Below are 7,151 nucleotides of genomic sequence, written 5' to 3' on the forward strand. Positions count from 1 at the left end.
GGGCGCGATGGTGTGGAGGAGGCCGCGATGGCGTGGAGGAGGCCGCGATGGCGTGGAAGAAGCCGTGATACACTCACTCATCTTACACTGACTCACTCATCATACGCTGACTCACTCCACACACTCACTCACACCACCACTGACTCACACATCATACACTGACTCACTCATCATATGGTGACTCACACATCATACACTGACTCACACATCATACACTCACTCACAGTTCCACTGACTCACTCACACATCATACACTGGGAGTGTCATGATGCCGGATATGACTGCAGGTTTGGTCATAAATGTTGCGTGTATCGTTTATTTATAAAATTTGAATCAAAGTTCCTATGATTGCTGTTGTACATTGTGTTTTACAGCTTTATTTTGGTTATTTCGAAAACATATGGTTAAGCCATGTTTCTTGCGGAAGTGCGGAGTTGGCCTGATAGCTTGAATCTAAGTTGTCTTATGGTTGTTGTTGTTGTTTGACTTGCATCACACTGAAATTTTTGCTCACAGCGTTGTAATACAGTGTTTTTTTCTGGAAGATTTGCTGGTTTATTCAGGATGTTTCTGTTGCGCGTCATCACTTTAAGATGTTCTCCATTCATATTTTGTTTGTTGCGGTTGAACCCGACTCAAGAGCCGCATGGCTCACAGGGCTTATACCAAATAAATGAACCTTGAAACCTCCCGCCTCCCTTCTGGAACCTTCCCAAGATCCTCTCAGGACCTCCTCCTTCCTGGTTCCTACAAAATAGCTCTCATTTGCGTTTCCTCTAAGCCCCTACCCGAAGGTGTTGATATTGATGTAGTGGCGGTACGCGCTGACAAGGGGGGAGCGTGTGTGAGCGCGTCGGGTGTGGCTACATCGCATGGTATAGTGGTGACGCGCGCTGACAGTGATGGATCATGTGGCGGCGCGTGGTGAGTGGTTGTGTGCGCTGACACAAGATGGGAAAAAGGATCGTGTGGCAGCGCGTGGTGATTGGTCAATTGGGGTGGGTGCTCTCATCGAGGTCCGCATGGGCTCCGTCTCCCCGGGAGCGGAGGACTATAAAGGGGGATGCGCGGGAGCGCTCGGGGAGTTGTTAACCAGTGAAGATCGAAGACGGAGCTGGGAAGAGATAGGGCCCTGAGACCCCTAGTCCCGCTGTCCTTGTAAGGGCCGGGATCCTGTGCGGCTCAGAGGCGAGACCGTGGGACCCGCGGCCTGACGTCCTTGTAAGGGCGAGGCTGTGGGACCCAGTGGTCGAGACCCAGACCCCAGTTGGGGTGGGTTCCCTAGAAGCTACGGGGCGGGAGAGCCCGTGTGTGTGTAGCATAGGCTGCAGTTGATCACACGTGTTAGTGAGTTGGTGTTAATAAAAGTGTGCTACCTGTCAAGTCGTCTCCCGCCCAAATTCATACATTACATTTCCTCCATGAATGGAACGATCAGGGACTCCACCAAACTGTGAATATGGTGAGGTCCAAACCATCAAGATCATCACTGCCGACTGCCAAATTCAATGTGCACGCTCTGGTGGAACAAGCAGACTCCACTCGGCTACCCCTGATACAATGGAACGGCTTCGGCTTCCATCGTCAACAATACCATGTCATCCCTATAGCTTTGTCCGAACTCCATAGGAAAGAAGCAGAGGAAGAGTTCGTTCCGAATTGTCCTCAGATCCACGACAACATTATTTGCGATCGTCCACGCGTGGCTTGCGATCCGCATTTCGGGCAGCACTACGCTAGATGCTGCTTTCACATTACTGCATGTGTAATGTAGTAACTCGGTGGGAGACGACTTCACGGGTAGCACACTCTTTTATTCACCAACTTCGTTACACAGGTGACTAACACCCACTGTAGTTACTCGGGTGACTAACACCCACTTGGTTACTCGGGTGACTAACACCCACTTGGTTACTCGGGTGACTAACACCCACTTGGTTACTCGGGTGACTAACACCCACTTGGTTACTCGGGTGACTAACACCCACTTGGTTACTCGGGTGACTAACACCCACTTGGTTACTCGGGTGACTAACACCCACTTAGTTACTCGGGTGACTAACACCCACTTAGCTACTCGGGTGACTAACACCCACTTAGCTACTCGGGTGACTAACACCCCTTAGCTACACGGGTGGCTAACACCAGCCTACCCCACACGGTTCTCCTGGCTAACCAACACGGGCTCTTACGCCCCGTAGCCTCTCGGAACACACCCAGCCGGGGTGTCCCTCTCGACTCTGGGTCCCACAGTCCCGACCCACATGGCCGTCGGACCACGGGTCCCACAGTCTCGCCTCCGAGCCACACAGGGCCCCGGTCCCAACAAGGACAGCGGGACTAGGGGTCTCAGGGCACTACCTCTTCACTCCGTCTTCGATCTTCAACTGGTTAACAACAACCCCGAGTGCTCTCGCGCGTCCCCCTTTATACACCTCCTGCGGACGTCGTTGAGAGCACCCTTCCCATTTGACCAATCACTGGGCGCTGGCTACGATCCTCTTTTCCCACAGTGTCAGCGCGCCTCACCACTCACGCCGCGCCGCCCCGTGATCTCTCACTCCCGGCGCGCGCGTCCACACCACGCCCACAACGCGTGCCCAACCCCGCACCCCGTGCCGCCCCGTGATCCATCACTGTCGGCGCACGTCAACACCACCACTACACATGCATCTTAGATGCCATTCCCATAGCTATGATGCAACTCCCATAGCAAAAAGCCATCTTCACAACTACAGCTGCAGCAGCAGCATTTTCAGCAGCTAGAGTTATATTAGCAGTGGGATGATCTGTTCATATTTAAATATCAATCAGTGTTTGGCGTTCTGTTTATCGTTGCTAATAGATTTTCAATAAATCATCAGTACAAACCATAATGTGAGTGCCAACAAAACTGTACGTTGAATTGTAGTTTAATTATTGTCATTAAATATGGTAATCAAACTATATAAAAAAACTAACTGAACTACCATTGCTAGCAATTTGTCAGATTATAAAATCCTAAATAATGCTACGTATTTCTTTCTCTTTACATAACGGAATTTAGTTGTATTACGAGAATGGTAGAATTACGTGTTAGAGACATTGCAAGGGCAACACCAAATAGAGACGAATTGACAGTTCATCTTGGCAGAATCACTTTCTGTACCAGCACGGATTGTTCTTATTTCATTCTGGATCGTCCACTGAAGGAATATCTCGTACGTTTCTACATTTGTTTTTTGACCTTTCTACAGAATGACCCATTGCGTGAACTTTGCAGCACTGAGCCCAGGCAGGGGTCCCCGCGTGTGATCAATGGAGCATCAAGGGAGTCTGCCACTGCTACATTGATGGTAACCACGGGCGAGTTGTGGAATGTGCCAGTCGGAGTTTCAGCTCAGTCCCCGATGAAATCCCAGCCAACACTGGACTCCTGACTCTACGCAACAACCAGATGCAGGCTGCTCCCAATATGCGGTGTAGCCCAGTCTATTACACGCAGAGGATGCTAGGAATTTCACAGGAATATCATCAGCAGAGAAAATCACAGAGTAGATCAAAAGGTTAGTGTTTCAATCTGCCAGTGATGAGGACCTTTGTTCAAATGTGGGCTTCAGGCATCCCATGTTTAGTATAGGTTATCATGTGTAGTGCGTCGATCAGTGAACTAAACATTTTTTTTATTTTACCAGGTAAGGCCCTCTAACTATTTAGCTCTTTTTCAGAAACGACTTAGCCACAAATGTTAGCTCAACGAAGTGGCTTATCACGTGCAAATGTATAGCAGCCAAATACTTTAAATGCGTGATGATGTTGATTATAAATGTGGAGGGAAAACCGGAGGAATCGTAGAAAAATCCACGCGACCAAGGGGAGAACACACAAACTCCAAATATACATATATTTTGCTGTGACAGTTTCACCTGAAGACGGAAGCTTGTGTTGCCTCCGAAACGTCGTGATTTTATTGTTTTTATTTTTTATTTTTATTAATTTTAATTTCATTTTTTACCTACGTGACTTTACCGAAAGAATTAAGAGTATGAATCCTTGCAGTCACGAAAGCTTCAAATCTAGAATTATACAAGAGGTGTCAGGGTCGGGATCGATCCCACGACCTTCTGCATACCAGGCAAAGGAGTTAACATCATACTACTCTCACTTCAGGCCAGTCACCAATGACAAATATAGAGATCCATAGAAAACGATACACGCAAAACCATAGACAGGTAGACGCACATCGAGGCTCATATAATTATACAAGACAAATATGTATATATAACGTCTAAATATTACTGCATCTCAAGATGCTTTTCACACATCGTTACTCTAGACGAGAATGAGGGTGGGGTCACCGCAATAATACATGGGAGACAGGAGAGAGAGTACAGCGAAACAACTCTCGACCCAGTAACAACAAAGATGACAATGACAAGTTCTAGATATAGCTGGAGCAGTCAGAGTGTCTATAAAGGCCTACAAACACACTTATCGATTAGCTCCTGAATCTGAGGCGCCTGCATCTGTATATATGTACTGTTGCACTTATTTCGCACTGTACGTAGCCAACCGTGTTAATCAGAGGTGCGGGGGAAGGAAAACAAAATAAACGGAACAAGCAGTTATAAAGAAATCAGTTTTTAATCTAGATTTAAAAGTGTATCTGTGTAGGGGATCTGCGGGCCACCCTCATGCACACGCACCACGCAAACACGACGTCACCCGAATCAAGGCATGCCAGACGGGAATTTGTATTAGAGATGAGTTAAAGGGCGGAATGCGGGGGACGGGGGTCAGGGGTCAGAGGACAGTGACGTCACCCGGACCAAGGCATGCCAGACGGGGATGTGTATTGGGGATGGGTTAAAGGACGCTGTGGGATGGGTGTTCGGGGTTGGTTGTGGAACGAGTGTAGCTGTGTATTGGTGAATTAAAGAAGTGCTTCAACCCATTCTCGACTCCTCTTCATCTGTATAATAACCAGCTGATTGTCTGTCCCTGCTGGGGTGTTTGACTTCCTGCTGAGCCTGAACTTGCTGCATCTGGACGACAACAAACTCCGGGAGATCCCGCCCGCTTTGTAAGAAATAGTGCTTGCTCACGGCGGGGCTTATGGCGTGGTACCTGGCTATTTTTATTTTACGTATACCCCACTGTTGGAGAGCCAAGCGCGCGAACACACACAAACCCACACACAAACACACACACAATTTTTGACTTTTATATAGATAGATAGAAGATCGATGGTGTGCAGCAGTATAGTGGTTAGCACCCATCGGGTGGCTAAACACAAAAAGTTAGCACAGAAGGGGGGCAGAGGTGGTGCATCTTCTGGTCATCTCAGTCAAGCCATGGTACCTGGGTCTGTTCTGTGACCTGCCAGAGAGCGTTGGATTCTTCCCGTGGCCTTAAAGTGCACAGAGCCTGGGACAAGCACCATAGTAACATCACTGCCACTTAGTGACAAATGGCGGTTGTCATTTTTGTGCGAGTATGGGGAGCAGTAGTGCTTTAGTTAGCACACTGTGCTACAAACCCAGCGACCCGAGTTCGATTCCCCCTCACAACCAACACTAGTGACAATTATCTGAACCGGTCCTGGGCATCCCCTAGTTCGACTAAGCCTCAAATTAGTACCTGGTGCAATGTGTAAACAGCTGCTGGGGAGACAAAGCCAGCCGGGCGTGGTGCTGGCCACTCACCGCACTCAGCATTGGTGACACCATCCAATTCCCTGACTCAAACATGACTTCCTCCGTGACGATCACCTCGAGCATTGTTGGCATAACTCGAATCATTGGCATAACTCGAATATTTATCAATCAATATCATTCTCGCCATGATTAATAGTATCATTAACATCATCATTGTCATCGACGATGCTATCATTGTCACCCTCCCTGACGGACCGGTAATTCCTGTACTTTTGACACCACGTCCCGTCATGACGCATCTCCTCCACGGTGCTCTATTCACATTCGATTAGAAGCTGTGTTATGCAGCCACGCGGGAGCAGCATTCAGCTGGTTGTTGTACAGAATCAGAGCCTCTGTGTTGGTTGGGATCCCTTCGGGAACTGAACTCAGTCGCTTACTTGGACAGCCAACTATATATTGATCACTAGCGAAAACCCACAGATCATAGCTTGAGCCATAGTGGCAGCTACAGACGCCTCCTTTACCACACGTGGGGTGCCTGGCCTGGGCTCCAACCCAGAGATATGAGATCAGGAGGTAAATACACGATACGTCATCATTATAAACTGCACATTGTCATCACTTAGCATGTCCCTATTTACGTCGATTCATACGCTCAACGAACACTCACGCTGTGACAGTAATTGGCTCGGTTCCTTTGAGATGACTGCGGGTCACGTGAGAGAGACAGACAGGAAAGAAGCACAGTTCACGGCTTGCTGCCGAATTAAGCTAATTTCGTGAATGTTTGGAAAGTATGAGCATGTGTTAGATAGGGGATTCCTGGGCAGGAGGAGAGGCATCACAATGACCCATAGACTCGCACAGAGACCCATAGATTAAAATGTATCAATATAATCAGGAGTTAATTTCCCGATTGAAGCCCATTGAGCTAAGAAACCATTCGGCTGGCAGACAACATCAAACAATTCCACAATTGCAGATGTATTATGTTGTAAAATTGCATTCACACTTAAATTTTAGTGATTTTAATAATAGAGGACTGAGATGGCATAATGGGGTTTGCAAGAGAGAAGAAACTGGGTTGTTACAAACACTTTAGGGCAGCTATATGCAATACTTTTGATTTAAATTATGTGCGAAATCTTGGAACAATTATAAGACAATCAGACACATATCGCAGATGTTCTCATTGTCCAATGATTGGACAGTGCGCGTGCGTGGGGGGTTAGGTGATGCCTGTGGAGGAGAGAGGACCCAATTGTTTAATTACTAAACGCATGTGCTCGGCCGATGTTAGAGAGTTCTCAAGACTTCTGCAAGGGTTGGTACATGGGAGGTTATGGAGCAGTGTGGTATAAAAGTGTAGTAGGTTCGAATTAGGTGCACACACACGCAACTTGGAGGCAACACTATTTATTAAACGGTAAATAATATAACACTCTACATGAGGTGGTGACCACCTTCCTCAACTCACTAACACTCTGGAACACGACACAGACTGGACCAGGC

This window comes from Lampetra fluviatilis, chromosome 76 (genome assembly GCF_964198595.1).
Source record: "Lampetra fluviatilis chromosome 76, kcLamFluv1.1, whole genome shotgun sequence".
Classification (NCBI taxonomy): domain Eukaryota; kingdom Metazoa; phylum Chordata; class Hyperoartia; order Petromyzontiformes; family Petromyzontidae; genus Lampetra; species Lampetra fluviatilis.